Source organism: Apodemus sylvaticus, chromosome 6, assembly GCF_947179515.1.
Source record: "Apodemus sylvaticus chromosome 6, mApoSyl1.1, whole genome shotgun sequence".
Classification (NCBI taxonomy): domain Eukaryota; kingdom Metazoa; phylum Chordata; class Mammalia; order Rodentia; family Muridae; genus Apodemus; species Apodemus sylvaticus.
The window spans coordinates 39,741,999-39,761,547 of NC_067477.1; positions in this window are offsets into that span (position 1 = coordinate 39,741,999).

The following is a 19,549-nucleotide window of genomic DNA, read 5'->3' on the forward strand; positions in this document are numbered from 1 at the left end:
TTTAAGTTTTTTTTAAAAAAAAAAAAAAGGTCTATTCAAAGGCCACAGCATCAGCACCATGGTGGGAGGCAAGGGATTCTTACTGGAATTTGGCAATAGCGATTCTTGATCTTTGCCTCAGAATAGATTAGTTCAAATTTCTGACAATGGAGATTCAAGGGTCTACTTTTGACCAAGAATTTGTAAGCTTAAGCTTGTGAGCATTCCCTTAAGAGACCACTCATCATTTTTGTTACTATTTATCATCCAACCATGTTAGGAGGAGTCAGTCCATGGCAAGCAAACTGAAAATGATATAGGCTGGGTTTTTTTTTCTTTTTAGTGTTAGCCGGCGATCTGAAGTCTCAAAACCCTTGTGTCTGGGAACAAATGTGTTTACATTTTAGTGCTGGATGGTTATGTTTTGGAACTTGGAAGTGATATCATGTCAAAGTAAAGTTTGTATTTTCAAAGTTCCAAAGTTTAATAGTCAGGAGGTAAAGATATGTGCTCCAACTACTAGATACAGGGCAAAAATTGCATCAGCAATAACAAACTTTTAAAAAGCTAAACAAACCCAAAATAACCATGGAATGCTGTTTATAGAAGCAGTTAAGACCCACGGACCTCACTCGGGGACTTCCCAGACCCTATGGCAAGGGCTGCCTGCTAGAGCCTTGTAGTCAGACCAGTAAGAGATAGGATATGCCCTGGGCATTAGACAAATTCCCTCGACTGGAAATCTCTGTTCTTCTTTTTAGGTTCTGGGATTCTCACAGGTGGCCTTAGTTACAGGGATATTGAATAATGGGTTTCCTCTTAAAATTACATTTGTTTATATCTGTGCTTAGATGAATCCCCCATCTCTCTCTCTCTCTCTCTCTCTCTCTCTCTCTCTCTGTGTGTGTGTGTGTGTGTGTGTGTGTGTGTGTGTGTGTGTGTGTGTACATAGCTATAGCTATCCTGGGCTATATGCATGCATGAGACAACTCATTTCTAGTGCTGATTGTACAAGCTATAGTCATCACAATGATATGGTACTTGCATAAAACCTGACTCATGGCTAATGGCACATACAGAATGCCAAGAAACAAGCCTAACAATGTACAGCCAACTAATTTTTGACAAGGAACCAGCAAACCCCACAGAGAATACACAATCTCTTTAATTAATGGTTCTGAGAAAAACTGGAGATTCTCACACAAAAGAATGAAACCAGGTCCCTTTCTTCCAGCACACACAAACATCAGCTTGGAGTGGGGCTTAGCAGCAGAACATGAGACTTGAAAGAGATAGCCTACTATATCCTAAAGAGTTTTATTAAACCAGGCAATGTTTTTTATAGCACTAAAGCCCCAAATCAGATGACAAAGCAAAAATAGACAAGTTCGGTCTGCAACGTTTTCCAAACCTTTCACACTGAAGATGAAGCCATCAAGAGGCAGCCCTCTAGTAGGAGAAGAGATTCGTAAATCTTAGTTAAGAGGTTGATATCTAAAATACACAGGGAACTCAATCTAATAGCAAGAAAACAAACAGTTAAAAAGTAATCAGAGAAACTCCAACAGGTCTATGAAAGAAAAAAATAGTTTGATATCACTATTCTTCAGTGATATGCAAATTAAAACCACACTGAGGGCTGCCCTCCCCCAAATAGAATGGCTGTTATCAAAACAACAAAAGATACCAAGTGTGGGAAAGAATGTGAAGAAAGGTGGCCCTTGTTCATTAATGGTGAAAATGTAAATTAAGGTAGGCATTATGGAAAAAGAGTATGAAGACTATTCAGAATCTAAAAATAAAATTATCTGTAACCCTGTAATCATGATTTTGGCTATTTACTCAAAGAAAAGAAGTCAGTTTGCCAAAGAAATATCTGAGTACCCAAGTTCACTGATGCATTATTATTCACAGTGGCCAATGTTTGGAAGCAATTTAGTACCTATCCATGGAATCATAGACAAAGAAATTATGATACTCTTTCACACAATGGAATATTATCCAGCCTTTTAAAAAGAGACTCTAGGGGTTAATGATTCAGTTCAGATGGGTTCAGGTCTCAGCTTCAGGGCGTAAGGTAGAGAAACAGAAAGTCTGGAACCAGGCACAGTGGCTCACATCTATAATTCCAGCATTTAGGAGGCAAAGGCACAGGGATTATGAGTTTAAGGCCATCTTGAGCTACATAACAAGACCTGCCTGTCTTAAAAAGTGTGTGTGTGTGTGTGTGTGTGTGTGTGTGTGTGTGAGAGAGAGAGAGAGAGGGGGGGGGAGAGTTGTGATAGCATAGGTGAACATTTAAAATATGACACTGTCTAGGTTACTTTTCTACTGCCATGGTAAAACACCATGACCAAGGCAACCTAGAAGGGATGCATCGATTTGGGGCTTACAGTTTTAGATAGTTAGGATCTATGACCATCATTGTGGGAGCATGCCAGCAGACAGGGAAGCATGGCACTGGAGCAGTTACTGAGAGCTTACATCTCAGTCCATGAGCACAAGGCAGAGAGAGTTAACTGGAAGTGGCATGGGCTTCTGAAACCTCGATGGCTGCCTCAGTGACACACCATCTCCAACAAGACCAGGCCTCCTAATCTTTCTTAAACAGTTCCACTAATACTGGGAACCAAGTATTCAAATATATGAACCTATGGGGGTCAGTCTCATTCAAACCACCACACATGCTAAGTAAAACAAAGCAAGCCCAATCAGAAAAGTATATTATATGATCTCATTTGCATGTGGACTTTACAGGGGTCAAACACAGGACAGCAAGATGGCTCAGAGGGTTCTTGACAGCAAGCCTAATAACATGAGTTCAAGCCCCAGAACTCATGTGGTAGAGGCAGAGATTCAACCCTTTCAAGGGGTCCTCTGAATAGCACAAGGACACTGTGGTGCATGTAGTACCCAGCCTACACCACATACACACATAAAATAAAATAAATAAATTAGTAAAGCCTTTCTTTAAGTTAAACTCATATAAACAGTGTAAAATAGTAGTTACTAAGGGCAAAGAGGGGATGGAGTTACATAGAATGACTACATCTAAACCATGAGTGTACACTGTGAGGGCTGGTTCATATTATTCTGTGTGATGAGAATGTCCCACAGTAGGATATTTTAGGTTTTTTTTTTAATCATACACAGGAAGGTAGTTACACAGGGAATTTCCTTGCCTTATTTTACTGTGTAGATCAAAGTCTATCATACGCAATAAATATAGATAATAAAATATTTTAAAGCTGCTCATGGTGGCACATGCCTTGTAATCCCAGCACTCGGGAGGTAGAGGCAGCAGGATGGTGAGCTGAGGTCACCCTAGGTTATATAGTAAGAGCTTATCTCAAGAACGATGATTTGCTTTTCTGAATGGGAGAACAGAGGAGCTGGCACGAAGACACGCATTGTGATCCCAGCACTGGGGAGCTAAGGCAAGAGGGCAGAGAAGACTGAGACAGACTGGATCACACAACATTCCAAGAAAAACAGAGGGAAGGAGAGGGGAAGGAAGTGGAAAGAGGGATAAATATACTGGAAGGTTGACAATGTCATGAAAGAAAGGTTACAAGGTACTCAAGTCCTTTGCGACAAGGGTACATTCAAGCCATCGAAGAAGACGCAGCATGGACATGTCAAATGTTGGAAGTGCCCCTCTTGAGACATAGATGACAGCTTTAGAAAGGCTCCAAGGTAAAGCAAACGTTATATGTTCAGAGAACAGCAGAATACATAGCAGAAAGAGTGGAGGAGATGACAGTAGAAAAAACATCTGGGGTACGGCTCAGTCGGGGCCTGTTAGCTGTGATAAAGATTCTGAATGTTAAGTGTAATAGAAAACTGTTGGGGGGGCATTGAATAAACTTATACAATCTTATATATCACTCCAATTTGGGCACTGTGTTGCTCTGCTTAGAACACACTAGAGGAGAGAGGAGAACCAGGATATCAGCCTTGGTAGGAATCCAGCATGGCACAAGATGATGTTCTGTTGACAACAATGACCAGACCTTAAAATATAGGGGAAATGGCAGAGCTAGCTACCACAGCAGAGACTGTGGGATAGAAAAGGCCTGCTTGAGAACAGACATATGTCTCCAACCTTTAGGTCTGGCAAGTCAAGTAGGAAGAGTTGACGAGGTAGGTATAAAAAAGGTGTGACTAGGAGAGACTAAAGGATATAAAATGCATGTGATTGAAAATCGGGAAACTTAGAGGATTTCCTGTGGCCATGACTTTGTCTGCAGAGAACAAACTAGAATGTAAACCTGTGGGAGAATCCTTCAGTCATTTGACATGTTTTTAGTCACATATGAGCAAACAGAGATGATCCCATGTAAGCGTCCCAGGGTCCTTCTGATGACAGTCATTGTTAGAGTCCTCATAAGAGGCGCTGAGCTGGGAATTGGGAACTAATTTTTGTTTAATTATATCTTGCAACTGTTGGGTAGACGGCTCAGTGGGGAAAGATGCTTGCTTTGTAATGGTGAGGACCTGCATAGGGACCCCTAGTACCTATGTTAAAAGCCAGTCATAGCTGCATGTCTCCTAACTCCACAGAAAGCAGAGGGACAATGGCCATGGGGACTTGACAGGCTAGCTGGAAGATAGGTGGCCTTCAGGTTCAGTGAGAGACCCTGTCTCAAAGGAATGAGGCAGAGATGGAGAGAGGAAGACCAACATCCTCCCCTGGCTTCATCATACACGCACACTGGCACTCTCATGTGCATGCGCGATGCACACCACACGCAGGGAGATAATTTTTATCTTGCATGAACATAGCCCTGTACCCTATGACCGGCATCTCTCTACCTCTCACCTCTTACTCTCCAGAATTGACATTTTTTTTCAGGTTCCATATTTAGCCCATGCCATTTGTCTAATTGTCTGGCTTGCTTTATTTGGCATAATACTATGTTACTACAAAGAAGAGACTCTCTCTCCTCTTTCCCCTTTTTTTCAGCTTTGTTATACATGCATGTTTCCATGTGTGGGTGTGCACATGTAAGGGGTACATGCACATGTGTACTTCTTCACATGGAAATGTGAAGTTAATGTCAGAGATCATCCACAACTCTTCTCCCCCCTTATTCATTGAGGCAGGATCTCTAAATCACACCCAGAGCTTGTAGACCTCACTAATCAAAGCCGGCTTGCTTTGTGGATCCTGATTCTACCATCAGCAATTGGGAGAACAGGTGAACTGTCATGTTCGTCTTTATATGGCTTCTGGGGATGGAAACACCAGTCATCATGCTGGCATGCCAAGCAAGTTAACCTGCTATTTCCCCAGCCCTAAATCTTTTTATTTGTTCAGGAAGGATAATATTTTGTTTCATAGATCCATCATATTTTCTATCCATTCATTTGTTGACAGAGACTCAATTTGCTTCTGTGTCTTGGCTGTTGTGACAATGAACATACACACAGACACACACGTATTTTTGTCCTGCCAATTTCATATCTTCTGGGTTTATGTTCAGAGGAGATATTCCTCATGTTTCAAACTCTCGAGTGCTAGGGATCATTGGTGTGCTCCACTACACCCAGCCATACTGTGCCATACTAATTTGCATTCCCATCAATTGGGTACAGCAACTTCCTTCCCTCTACACCCTTGCCAACACGTCTCACTTTTACCATTGTGATAAGATCCATTGTAACTGAGTGATATGGTATCTCCCTGTAGATGTCATTTGCATTTCTCTGGCAGCTAATGGTGTTGGGTTTTTTTTTTCATATTTCTACTGGTAATCTTGATATATTCTTTGGAGGAACAGCCAGTCAGGTGAATTGTTTACTTTTAAATGACTCTGTTTGTTTCCTTGCTATTGAGTTGGTTCCTTAAGTATTTTGGACACTGGCCTCTTTCCAGAACTGTTTTATGAATTCTCTCTCTCTCTCTCTCTCCCTCTCTCTCTCTCTCTCTCTCTCTCTCTCTCTCTCTCTCTCTCTCAGAATTGTTGCCTCACTGCTGATTGTTTTCCTTCCTGTAGGAAGCTTTTTAGCTTGGTATAATTCCATTTGTCTAGTTTTTGCTTTTGTTGTGTATACTTTTGGAGGCATATAAAAAAAGCATTGCCTGAGCATTGATGTATTTTAGCCTGACTTCCAGCAAGACCCAAAGGCTTCCATTAGGTTTTACATACACATGAGAAGACAGTGTGTAAAATGGCCTTAACCAGAAATGCCCTGAGTAGATTTTGTTATTTTTATAAGAAAGAATTATCCAAAAAGCTTTTGAGGTCTTTTCAATTAACACAAAACACTTTCTTATTCCCATTTCTCTGTGTTCTGACCTATTTTCCAAAAGTCTGTTTCCTGCCTCTTCTTCAGTTGACCTAGGCTCCATCACACACATTTTACCATCGCCTGCCCCAACCCAGCCTTCTCTTCACTGTTCTTAGTCTTAGCTCCTCCTCATCATTGACATGCTAACTCTTCTCCTAGAAATAAACGTAGCAGCTACCAAAAGTAGATCCCTTGCTAGACTCTTTGGTCTGGATAATGCCATGAGTCTGCCTCCCAGGTGTTATGTTGCTGGTGCAGTTTAATCAGGATCACAGGCTCCTCCTCTCAGCTCTACAGACAAAGATCTCCTAGACCTGCGTTAATAAGAGACATTATGGATTTGCCTTGGCCTACAGAAGGACAATGAGCTATTCAAGGCTGAACTGTATGTGCAAATTTTCCATTTATTTGCAAATCATTCTGGTTTGGTTTGGTTTGTGGTACTAGAAACTGAACTTAGAGCCTCAGATATACTAGGCAAGGACTCTACCACTGAGCTACATACCTAGCTTACCCACATAAACTGCCATTTATTTTACCAATGAAAAACTATAATATTCATGTTATGGAAATTGTCTTAGTTACTACACTGGTGCTGTAACACCATGACCAAGGCAAGTTATGAAAGAAAGTACTTAATTTGGGGCTGACTTACAGTTTCAGAGTGTGAGCCCATGACCATCATGGTGGGGTGCATGGTAGCAGACAGGCAGGCCTGATGCTGGAGCAGTTGCTGAGAGTCTCCATGCTGAGACAGCAACCAACCACAAGGCAGAGAGAGAAATAACTGCAATAGAATGGGCTTTTGAAACCTCAAAGTCCAACCACCTCCTCTAACAAGGCCATACCTCCTAATCCTTACAAAATAGTTCCAGCATCTGGGGACCAAGCATTAAGACATGTGAGTCTATCCAGGTCATCCTCATTCAAACTATGACAAAAATTAGCACAGCCTTCAATGTTGATTGGAAATATAGTAGAAGATGTATATAAAAACTCTGCCCCCACACACAGTAAGCTTCATTATTTTTACTTTTCATTCTATGTGTATGTGTGTGATAGGTATATGTGAGTGCAGTACCTGCAGAGGCCAAAAGATGTCAGATTCCCTGGAAGTGGAGTTATAGGCAGCAGTGAGGTGCCTGACATGGGTGCTGGGAGCTGAACTGCTGAACAATCTCTCCAGTCCCACATATCTGTTCTAGATAGGGTGCTCTAAAACCCCAGGCTTCTCCTTCAAGTAAGCATTCCTAGTAAGAGTGTTTCAGACATTAAATGCTACTCATTTATCCATTAACTACCACACACAGACACACACACACACACACACACACTCACACATCTCCTTGACACCCTGGCTTAAAAGCTACCTCCTGATTCCAGAAGAGAGCTTCTAAATCAGAAACGCTGGAAATGGAAGAAAAGACTCTCACCAAGTCCTGTGATCATTTAGGCCCTTCAAACGCTAGAGTTTGAGGACTCCTTCTGGAGAAAGCCTATCCTGACACCCTGCTATTCTCTACCCCCTCTCCCCACCCTCACTCTCTACCCCCACTCCTCATTTCCATCCTCTATCCCCATCTCCTATCCCTCACCCCTATTCCCTCATCCCCATCCCCACCCCCATTTCCCTACACTATTTCTCATCCCCATGTTCTTTCTCCACCCATTTCCATTCTCCACACATGCTCTGGGGAAGTATGGCCAAGCCAAGGAAGAAGCCAAATTGTGATCTTCTCCCCTTCAAGGTTAGATCTATGTCTGAGCTATGGGGAACTGAGAGTCACAAGACAAACCCCACTCTTCATGTGGCAGGCCACATCCCTGCAGGGATACCACCACCAAAGAGATGGCCACTATCTCAGGACAGCTGTGAATTGTATATGGTTTTGCTGCAAATGTCAGTCTCTAGGAGAAAAGAAAAACCGGACCATGGAGAAGAGGAGTGTTTGAATATCTGAAATTTAACTGCCTGGAAACTACAGCTACTCTGTGCCATCAGATGTATTCCAAGCAAGCCTTTATCAGCATAACTCAATTCTGCATGCTTACCATACATCTTATTTGCTTTTCTTTGAAATGTGTATTTTAGAGTGCAGTGAAATCATATTAATCCAAAAAAAATAGGATAATGAACCAAAATGAGGGTTATAAACAAATCCCCATGGAAATGACTGGAGTGGTTAAGTTGAGGTCTATGGATTGTTCAACAGCGCTGCACACCTGAGAAGAAAACCCCTCAAGCAAAGGACAGAGATCAAGGCCTCACAAAATACACACATTAATATTTCTGTGGAGAGATCACCTTGAAGTAGGGCAGTTTCTCTTCTAACTAATGTGTTAATTCCAACAGGAACAATTGTGGGGATAGGGCTTTGCTTGTTCATATATCTTTCTTCTCAACAAAGCAAAGATGTCCTGCCAGAAACCCCTAATCCCAATAAACAACAAATTTTCACTCTTGGATGAGAAGGGGTCTCTAAAATTAAGTAAATTTATGAGAGAATTATTAGCTGATCCTTTCATAGGGTCAGAGTATAGCAACTTATTTCATGTAGCAAGCTTTTCCAAACTGGCTTTATATTATCACAGATACCTACATTGGTAAGCAAAAGCCTAGTTAGAAGTACTAGATGATGGTTTGTGCCCGTGAGCGGCTTCTGTATATAATATAAATAAGGAGAGAAGTCCAGAGAGGAAATGGCTCAGCAGTGCAAAACAGTGTGGAAACAGAAGAGCTGGATGGAGCCAGGAGCTCCCATCCTAGCCAGGATCCTCACTCTTGGCACTCTGCCAGCTTTTGCTGCTGACTGATTTACATTGCTTTTGGCATGAAGAACATACAGGCCTTACATGATATCAGGAGAACCAGGTGGGTCACAGAGGGTCTACAGCCCAGAGAGCACTCCAGGTCAAGGCCAAGCCCAAGTGTCTCATCTCTCCTGCTGCTTCAACTTGGAGAAGTCTGACTACTTTAGTGCTCTGGGTTTCACTTGTAGACAGTGGAGGTAAATTGTCTCCCTGCCCAATCATTCCTGGCATACTTTAACTGATGGAGGCAGAAGAGGAGGTTGTTCTCTGAGATGACATCAGTCACTCCATCCATGTGACCTCCAACACAGCCCCAGAAAGGTCTGAGAGTATCAAGATCCACATGCTATCACCCCAGAGTACCTCACCATAGAAGCCGGGTAATTGATTTAGACCATTAGCAACCACAAAAGTTAGTACTGACACCAGATGCTTTGGTAATTGACCTATTTTGATATCCATCCCAGCCCGGGGGCCTTTTAACTAGCCTGGCCCAGAAGTATACACCCAAAGCGATGGATGACTTATTAGATCAGATAGAATATTTTTATTATTATGTTTATAGTGTGTGTGTGTGTGTGTGTGTGTGTGTGAGAGAGAGAGAGAGAGAGAGAGAGAGAGAGAGAGAGAGAGTGTCAGAGAGAGAGAGTGTCAGAGAGAGAGAGAGAGAGAGAGAGAGAGAGCGCACCCTTGGGTGAGCTCATGTAAGCAACAGGAACATGTTGAGGTCAGAGAAAGACTTTCAGAAGTTGGTTCTCTCCTTCCAGTCTGTAGATCCCAGGAAACTAAAACTCAAGTTGTCAGGCTTGGTGGCAAGGGCCTTTACCCACTGAGTCATCTCCCAGGCCTTCAGATAGAACTTGACCCCAGACTTCCATGCCATCTGTTTTCAGGCATCTTCCTGCCTGGCTAGGGAGTTAATTAGGGAAATTAATTAACACTGTGCATACTCAGCAATGACTCAGCTGGAAACTTCCTAATATGCTTGCCCCCAAGCCACAGACTCTGGACTTTTAATTCAGTCACTTTACTGTGTACCTGGGAATCTGCATGTTAGTAAAGCCCTATGCAACCAGCCAAGATAGTTAGACTTCCTCCCCAGCTCAATGCACCAAAAGAACTGTACTCCCTAAGCCTCAGTTTCCCTAAAGGCTGGTCTTTTCACAACCCCCTTGAGTCGTCTGGAGGACTCCTCCAGCACCACTGTCTCCCAGGCCTGCAGTTCCACAGTGTAAACCCATGCTTGAAATCGGGCTAATTTTCTTTCCAACTCTCAAAACACAAAGGATTCGTTTCCTTCCTTTTGGGGCCAATACAATTTACTTGGCTCAAGGAACCTAGACTTATAAAACACAGAAGCCTATTTACAAAATTTCATCAAGACAGCATCTTTCTTGGCCTGAAAACACAAAGTGTGTCTCAGCTGGGGCCCTCGTGTTGCTGCTAATGGAAACTCGATCAAAAATCAGGAGATGGTTCAGCCTGTGTAAGCAAAAGGACCAGAAAGGCCTTGAACCAGCTACTTTCCTTCTCTGTTTTCTTCTGCCACTGTCCATTGTAGTGAGAATTTTGGTTTCTTTAAAAACCCCAGTTATGTTCCATGAATATGTTTTTGTTTTAATCCCAAGTGTGGGGTATGGGGTTGCTTCAGTCTGCCCACAGCAGCTGACTGTGATGGTATCTTACTTGAAGAGGGGTGTGACTTTTGACAGATGCAAATAGTTTAATCTGGGGACTCTGGAGAAGGTATAAATGGGAGAGCCCCGAGAGGGCCTGTGGCTGCTGCTTCCCCTGTGGTCTCTGCTCCTGGTGGTTCCTGCTGTTGTGTTTGCTGGCTTGCTAAATCACTGGATATCTGACAATGAAGACTGGGCTTGCCCCTAGGAATCCAAAGCCCCTAATCATCAGGAAGTAATCTAAAGAGATCTAGGCTCCCTTTACCCTCTAACCTTCTTTCTCTCCTACCTTGGAGAGTTGGAAGGGATTAGAGTGGAATAAGATTAGAAGGGTGGTAGATATAAGAACTCAATAAAATAGGCAAAAAGTTATCCATTCCATAGCACAAATAGCATCCAGCTCTCCAGATACACACAGAAGTAGACAGGAAGATGGGCCTAGCACCCAAGAAAGAGAACTCTTAAGATTCTGACTAGACTGGTTAGTGGTATTCTATGTTAGGCTAATGCAGTAGTTCTCAACCTGTATGTCATGACCCCATTAGAGATCTAAAGACCTTTACAGGGGTTGCCTAAGACCATTGGAAAACACACTTTTACTTTATGATTCATAATAGCAGCAAAATAATAATTATGAAGCACCAACAAAAATAATTATATGAGAAAATGAGGAACTATATTAAAGGGTTACAGCGTTAGGAAGGTTGAGATCCACTGAGCTAATAATGAAAGGTCACAATAGTACACAATACATACAGTACTAGAACATAGACGTTCTAAGTCAAGATATAAGCGGATTTGGCTTCTCCCAAGGCCTCTCTGTATGTGGCTGCTTTCTCTCTGTATCCACACATGGTCTTTATTTCCTCTGTGCATGTGTATGCTTGAGATGACATCTCTGTATCCAAATGCCTCCTTTCTCAAAGGACACCATTAACATTGCACTGGGTCCTGGTGGGGGAAGGGCATCCTAACACCCTTTTATTTATTTAGCTACCTCTTTAAAGTGTTCACCTCCAAACAAAAGGGCTTCTACATATGAGGTCAAACAAAGAGGGTATAATTCAGTTCATAGGACACACACACACACAGAAACACAACTGGGTCAAGGTTATTAGTTTAGCAACATAAGAAAGTGAGCTGTGACTTAATCCCACCAGAAGCTAAGAGGGGGAAAGAGTATGCCAATGACTAAATAGGCGGTGTGGGACAGGGTCACTAGGTCATGTGAAGTTGGAATGTGTGGTATTTATATAACAATGCAAACAACTATCAGTGGCTTTAAAATACTAGAGAACTGGAAGGTATCTCTCCGACAAGAAGAAAGATGATATGAATACAACCCACTAAGGGAGATGGCAAGGCCTCCACCAACCAAGGAGAAGGCTTCCCTGAACTTCCTCTTCCAAGTTGAATCTTAAGTCCATTCCAGTCACTTGAAGCTTCAAACTTAATTGTACTATTCCTTAAATAAATTAGTATCAATTAAAAATATACATGACTTGATTGTGCCCTCCACATACAATGCTGAAATGTAATAGACTTTACCAAAGTACTCAAAAGAACCCCTAAGGAGGGATGGTTCATGAGGGAGCTGACCTTGAGCATAGATTAATGTCATTGTCTTGGGAATGACATTAAGTTTCAGGAGTGTGTGTGTGTGTGTGTGTGTGTGTGTGTGTGTGTGTGTGTGTGCATGTGACATTTTCTAGTTCTTCCACATTGTTCTAATGCAGCTTGAAGCCCCCACCAGACACTATTACAACAGCTGGAGACAGATTAAGACAGTGCTCCTGAAGGAGAGCCACCTGATTCCTTGTGAGCATAAAAATATTCAGAAGCAAGATAGAAGCAAAGTAGTTTAACCTGGCAAAAAGTAAGACGCTCATCTACCTACAAGTTTCTCCTGTGAAGAAAATGGCCCCATATTATCTTCAAGAAAATACCTCTTCAGAGATAGAAAAGGGGGCTGGATGAACACCAAAACACAGACAGGGCTCTATTCTTTTGAAAGAAAACAACTAGGAAAAAGAAATCAGCACTCCAAGCTCAGGAGAGACCGGGGTTTGATTTAAAGCCAAGCTAGAGCAGGGAACCAGTCAAGAACAATTAGTGCTGCTCAAAGAGCTCACAGGGCCCATGGAGAATTCCAAGATAGGAAAGAACAGTGGAAACTTGGGCTCAGTCGTCTTACAGGGCTGGGGGGCTTCTTGGTTTTCACTGTGACAAACTGAGCTGAGGGTGGAGAAACAAACCCCAGCTGAAAAGCAGCTCCCCTCACTTCCTTGAAAAGACAGGGAGGTGGATAGTGCTCTCACTCCACAGAGTGATTATTAATGAGGGCACTGACCTTGAACTCAGACTAATACCGTTGTTTTAGGAATGAGTTGACTATCACGGAGGTGGGCTCCTAATAAAGGCCATATTGTCTTCGAGAGAACAACTTTCCAAAATTAGAGGGGGAGCTCCAGTGAGGCCTCAGCTGGCCTGAGGACAAAACTGTCTCCCCAGGGGACAGCAGAAGGGAGAGCTGCCACATAAGCCCTCTGGCGCCTTCTGAACCCGTCCCTGTTGTCACGAAATTTGCTTGGGAATAGCTCAGTGACTAAGTACATGTTTAGCATCAAAGTGAAATTAAAAGTTCTCTCTTGGGATTATTTCCATTTTTAAAGAATAATCTTGCTGAGACAGTATTTTGTGTAAAGCAGTGGCCCTAGACCTTCCTAATGATGTGACTCTTTAATACAGTTCTTCATGTCCTGGTGACCCCCATTCATAAAATTATTTTTGTTGCTGCTTCTTTACTATAATTTTGCTATGGTTATGAATCGTAATGTAAATATCTGGTATGCTGGATGTCTGATAGGTGACCTGTGGGGAATCACTGGCTGTAAGGGCTGGCTTGACAGAGAACTCTCAGGACTGCAGGCCCCTGTGCAGACATAGCTTACTCCACTGATCCTCCTCCTTCCCCACCCTAATGTAGCAGGAAATAGAAGGTCTCCTCTAGCCATTGTAATACTAGTGCTCCAATTGTTCAATATGTCATAGATAAGCCTGTCGTCTGCTCAAGTATGGTTGAGTGTGAAGTCCCTTCCATGGGCTCAGGTGTTGGAACACTTGGTGCCAAGCTGGCACACTGTTTTGGAAAGCTGTGGGGATTTGAGGAGCTGTGACCCTGTTGGCAGAGGTGAGTGCCTAGGGACTGATCCTGAAGCTTCTACTTGCTTCTGGCTCCAGTTTGAGCTCTTTGCTTCCTGTCTCTTGCAGTAATGGGACCAGCCACCTCAGGCTCCCATGGCCACGGACCTGAGCCTTCGCCATAGCCACGGTGGACTGCTATCCCCTGAAACCTGCAACTGTGAGCCAAAGTTACTCCATCTATCAGGCACTGAGTCACAGCAACATGAAAGATAACTAGCAACCTGTCTCTCTTGGCTTCCTGTTGCTGCAATAAACTCCATGACTGAAAGCAGATTGGGAAAGACAGGGTTTATTTGGCTTGCAGGCCACACTCTGTCATTGAGGAAGCTCAGGGCAGGAGCAGATGCAGAATACTGCTAACTAGCTTGCTGACTCGGCCCTTCTTTCTTATAGAACCCAGGACCACCTGCCCAGGCATGGCCCTGCCCACAAGGACCTGGACCCTCCCACATCATCACTAACCAAGAAAACATACCAAGGGCTGGCCTAGAGACCAATCCAATGGAGGCCTTTTCTTCACCAAGGTTCTCTCCTCCCTGGTGTCAAACTGACAACCAACAGCTCACGAACATACTCAGTCACTTTTATTAAAAATGCCTTTTCTTTAAATCAATTCACCTTTGGTGGGAGCATGTGAATTTATGTTAAAAGGAAATGCTGCATCACTATCTGAAATAGAAACTCATAGACTTCCAAAGATGTTCATCACAATCGGAAAGAAATGTGACTAAGAGCAACAACTTAGATAATAACATTTTTATAGATTTATGTCCAGCAAACACCTCTCACAGGAATGGTAGGTAAATCCTACTGTAGAAACACCACCCTCAGATAGGCCCACGTCTCCCCCTAGGGCGTATGTTACAGTGAAGTACACTGACCAGAAATCCTTATTGTAAGGATGGTTGCTCCCGGCTCATTTTTCTCTCCAACCCACAGGAAAGAACAATAAAAAGGTTTATGTAACAGAGTTGAGTTTGCTTCAACTAACTCAAACTGCTTTCTTATTTCCGTTTCTCTCCATTCTGACCTCTGTCAGATAGTCTTTTTTTCCTACCTCTCCCCTTCAGGTGACATCAACTCCACCATGTATAGGTAACATCAGTCTTCCTCACCAGCCCCGTGCTTCGCCTGCCCTGGGGGGTTCCCTGGGTACTGTGGCGGCCATGCTCTCCTCAAGCACAGAATCTGTGATGATTCTTCAACAAATTGTAGACCCAACAGCTGTCAAAAGATTTTTACGTGTATTCCATGGTCCAGCTAATGATGCGTCCGAGCTGCCTTGCAGGTGTTCATCATCATTAATCAGCACCTCTGGCCCATCTTCCCCTCAGTCCAATGAGCAACAAATTCAAGGACCTTCAGAAGTCTATATTAGAACTGACACATGTTCAATTTACCTCAGCCTGGGGTAAGATGTTTGGTATATCATTAATGCAAGGTTGGGACGCCTACGTGGTATTTCTAACCCATCTATAATATGGATATTGAACTAATTTCACCAATGAAATGTTTATATGGTACAACAGCATCTTATTTTTGACTGAAGAGGGATGGCTTGCACATCCTGGAAAAAAAGAAAGGAAGGAAAAATTTAATACTGGAGAAAATAAAGAGAAGCGGTCGAATCAGGGTGTTGAGTACCAAAGTACTATCTTTTGCATCACATCTATTAAGTAGTGGTGGGCAGAGAAGGGGCAGGGATACATTGGCATTTTAGGAAAATCTCTGCTGGATATTCCATCATGGTGCAAACTAATGATGGCTGTTGAATCTGCTCATTACAGCTCGCCCTCTCTGAACAGGTAAACATTTACATCTCAGAGGGCACTTACCAAGTGGCATCACAGATCAACTCTCTTTAAGATGAGGAGTTGGGCCTGGCAGGCAGTATGTCTTACATATAGAGAACCTCTGGAAAGTTGAACAAAGTCACAGCCTTGGAGTGAGGAAAGCAGTCAAGTATCATTGTGGCGGATGCTGTCACTGTGCCACACAGGCCCCATGAGATACAGCTCCAGAAACAGCTCAGATATCTCCAAACTGTATCCTTCCCCTAACAACAACCTGGAGCAGCACCATTACCCAGCCGGCAAATCTTGGCATCTGCTTAACCATTCCCCACACCCCATCACCATCTCTCTGCCCCTCTCTTGCCCTTTGCCCACAGCTGTTGCCCCTTTGCACTGTTTTCAGGAAGAGAATATAATTTCTTCTCAGCTTTCACAGCCTGAAGTTGGGGCACACCCCTGTGACAAAATGAAAACAAGTGAGTTCATCGGTGCGTACAGTCCACGGGGCTCAAGAGAATCTCCAGGGATGAGAATTACAAAAAGTTATTACTTCCAGGCTGCGGATGTAACTCAGTGGTACAGTGGTTGCCGTGTGTGTGTGTGTGTGTGTGTGTGTGTGTGTGTGTGTGTGTATGTATACCACCATATGATTCCCTACACTGGTAAAGGAAAGAAAAAAGAGGGGGCTGAGTGGCTTCTTAGAACTCTGGCTTATGTAACTCCATCAACAAAGAACAGTAAATAGGAAGAAATGACAGTATGAAAGACTCCTGGGCTTCCAAAAGATGGAAACAGAGGTAGGAGGAAGAAGAAAGAAAAAGGAAGTAAGTTTGTCACTCCCTCTGTATAGTGTCTGGGTCAAGAGCCATCCTCATGGAGAATTTGTGGTGTTTACTCAGCAGAGGGGACTCCAAAGAGAGGGTGCCCTGACTTTAATGCCTCTTAGTTGCCTTTAGCCCATTTACATGAAAACGGGATATTCTGGGGTGACATTCCTGTTACCTGAGAATGCTCATCAGTCTCATCACTTACAGCCTGAGGTACCTTCCCACACCAGTATTCTCCTGACTAGCTGCCTGAATGAGATTTCAGTCTGCTCTGCTAACACCTCCACACTGCTGTCTTAGCCACCTAGTCCATTGCTATGGGGAGACACGAAGACCAAGGCAACTTTGATGAAAAGAATAAAAGCATTTAATTGGATGCTGGCTCACAGTTTCAGAGGTTTAGCTCATTGTCATCATAGTGGGAAGCATGGTGGCACTCAGGCAGACACTGGAGCAGTCACTGAGAGCTTCATCCAGAGAGGGGATGGGGAGGGGGTGGAGAGCTTAGGCCTGACATGGGCTTTTGAAACCTCCAAGTCCACCTCCCTCCCCCATACCCAGTGGCAGGCTTCCTCTAACAAGGTCACACCTCCTAATGGGTCTGTATTCCAACCAGAAAGGAGACTAGAGGTCTGTTTGCTTCTTCGCATCCTGAATTACACTTGACATGGCAGGCTTGTTCATTTTGGCAGTTCTGTTGGATGGGTTGTATCTGTTCATTGTGGATTGATTTTGCATTTTGAATTGACATAGAATGTTTTCTCAAACGCTTTTTTTTGTTTTGTTTTTGGTCACTCGAGTATCTTTACATAAAGATCATTTCCTATCTTTTAGAAAATGGAATATCTGTCCCTTTTGTTTATAAGAGTATTTTCTAGATATGATATTTTGTTTGTGTGAGAATTACAAGCTTCTTCTCCTAGTTAAGGATTTGCCTGTGTCTCTTTTCTTTTTGATTTTTTTTTTAAATAGGGTCTCTCTACATAGTTCTGGCTGTCCCAGAACTTGGAGATCCTCTTGTCCCTACCTCCCAAGTGTTGTACTTAAAGATATATATCACCTCACCCAGCTCATGCCTTTTTATGTCTCAGTAATGTCTTTGGTGTGCAGAAATTCTAAGTTTCAATGAAGTAAAAGGAGATAAAGGCTTCAACACATGAATTTGGTGAAGATACAATCTACACATAATGCATACTCTTGATATTGGAAAAACCTAACAGAAACCTTAACAAATAAATTAACAAATCACTTCCCCATCTGCTAGCCCAAATTTGCCTGTTTTTAAACTTGGAAATGTAAGTATGACAAAAAAAAGTGTAAATGCTATATGTCTTCTCATTAAGGCCCTCATACATAATAACCAGTGTTAATAATTATCATTTTTACCTAATAAAAAACAGCTTCCCTGGGCTGGAGAGGTGACAGAGAAGAAAAAGGTGTTCACAGCAATCTGATATCAAGTCTTGGGACTCACATGAAGGTTGAAGGAGAGAATCAACTTCACCAGGTTACGGGGATGATTGTGCTTTCTTCCCTGCCCCATACTGTCATCTTAACAGATGCCTATCTGTTGAGTTCTGTTCTTTGGTTAATTTACTATCCTTATGTAGTTGCTACTCTGCTTTGAAATCTGATGGAAGAAAATTTCTATCTTGTTCTTCAAGAGTATTTTGACTAACTCTGGTCTTTTTGTTCCTTAGTTTAATAAGTAGACAGACAGGACAGACAGACAGATGCTGGACCAGAGGTTTAGAGTTCTATATCCTGATCCATAAGAAAGACAGAGACAGTGAGAGCCTAGGCCTGGCATGGGCTTTTGAAATCTCAAAGCCCACCTCCACTGACACACTTCCTCCAACAAGGCCACGACTCCTAATCCTTCTAATCCTTTCAAATAATGCCACTCCTTGATGACTGAGCATTCAGATATATGAGTCTATTGGAGACATTCTTATTCAAACCACCATACCTACCTACAAGTCTTCAGTAACCCCTTCCTGAGTAGCCTCACTTTATTCTCTCTCTCTCTCTCTCTCTCTCTCTCTCTCTCTCTCTCTCCCATCATCCTTACCTCCCTTTCTCTGGAAGTATATATACATATAAATCCATCCCACACACACACATATACAACAAACTATGTTTCATCCCTACTAAGTCACACGCTACACATTCTTCCTAACAGAGCTGTCCCTTCTACACAGGGACGCTTAGTCAGTCACCCGAGACTGTCACTATTTGAAAGGATTAGAAGGATTAGGAGATGTGGCCTAGTTGGAGGAAGTGTGTCACTGGGAATGGAATTTAAGATTTCAAAAGCCCGTGATAGTATACTTAAGTGACCCAAAAAAACTCCACCAGAGAACTCCTACAGCTGATAAACAACTTCAGCAAAGTGGCAGGTTATAAAATCAACTCAAGCAAATCAGTTGCCTTCCTATAATCAAAGGATAAGCAGGCTGAGAAAGGAGTTAGGGAAATGATACCCTTCACAATAGCCACAAACAATATAAAGTATCTTGGTCTGACTCTAACCAAACAAGTGAAAGGTCTATACAACAAGAACTTCAGGTCTCTGAAGAAGGAAATCGAAGAAGACCTCAGAAAAATGGAAAAATCTGCCATGCTCGTGGATTGGCAGGATTAATATAGTTAAAATGGCCATCTTGCCAAAAGCAATATAAAGATTCAATGCAGTCCCCATCAAAATCCCAACTCAGTTCTTCACAGAGTTAGAAAAAGCAATTCTCAAATTTATCTAGAATAACAAAAACCCAGGATAGCTAAAACTATTCTCAACAGTAAAAGAACTTCTTGGGAATTAGTATCCCAGACCTCAAGCAATACTACAGAGCAATAGTGTTAAAACCTGCATGGTATTGGCACAGGGACAGGCAAGTGGACCAATGGAATAGAATTGAAGACCCAGAAATGAATCCACACACCTATGGTCACTTGATCTTCGACA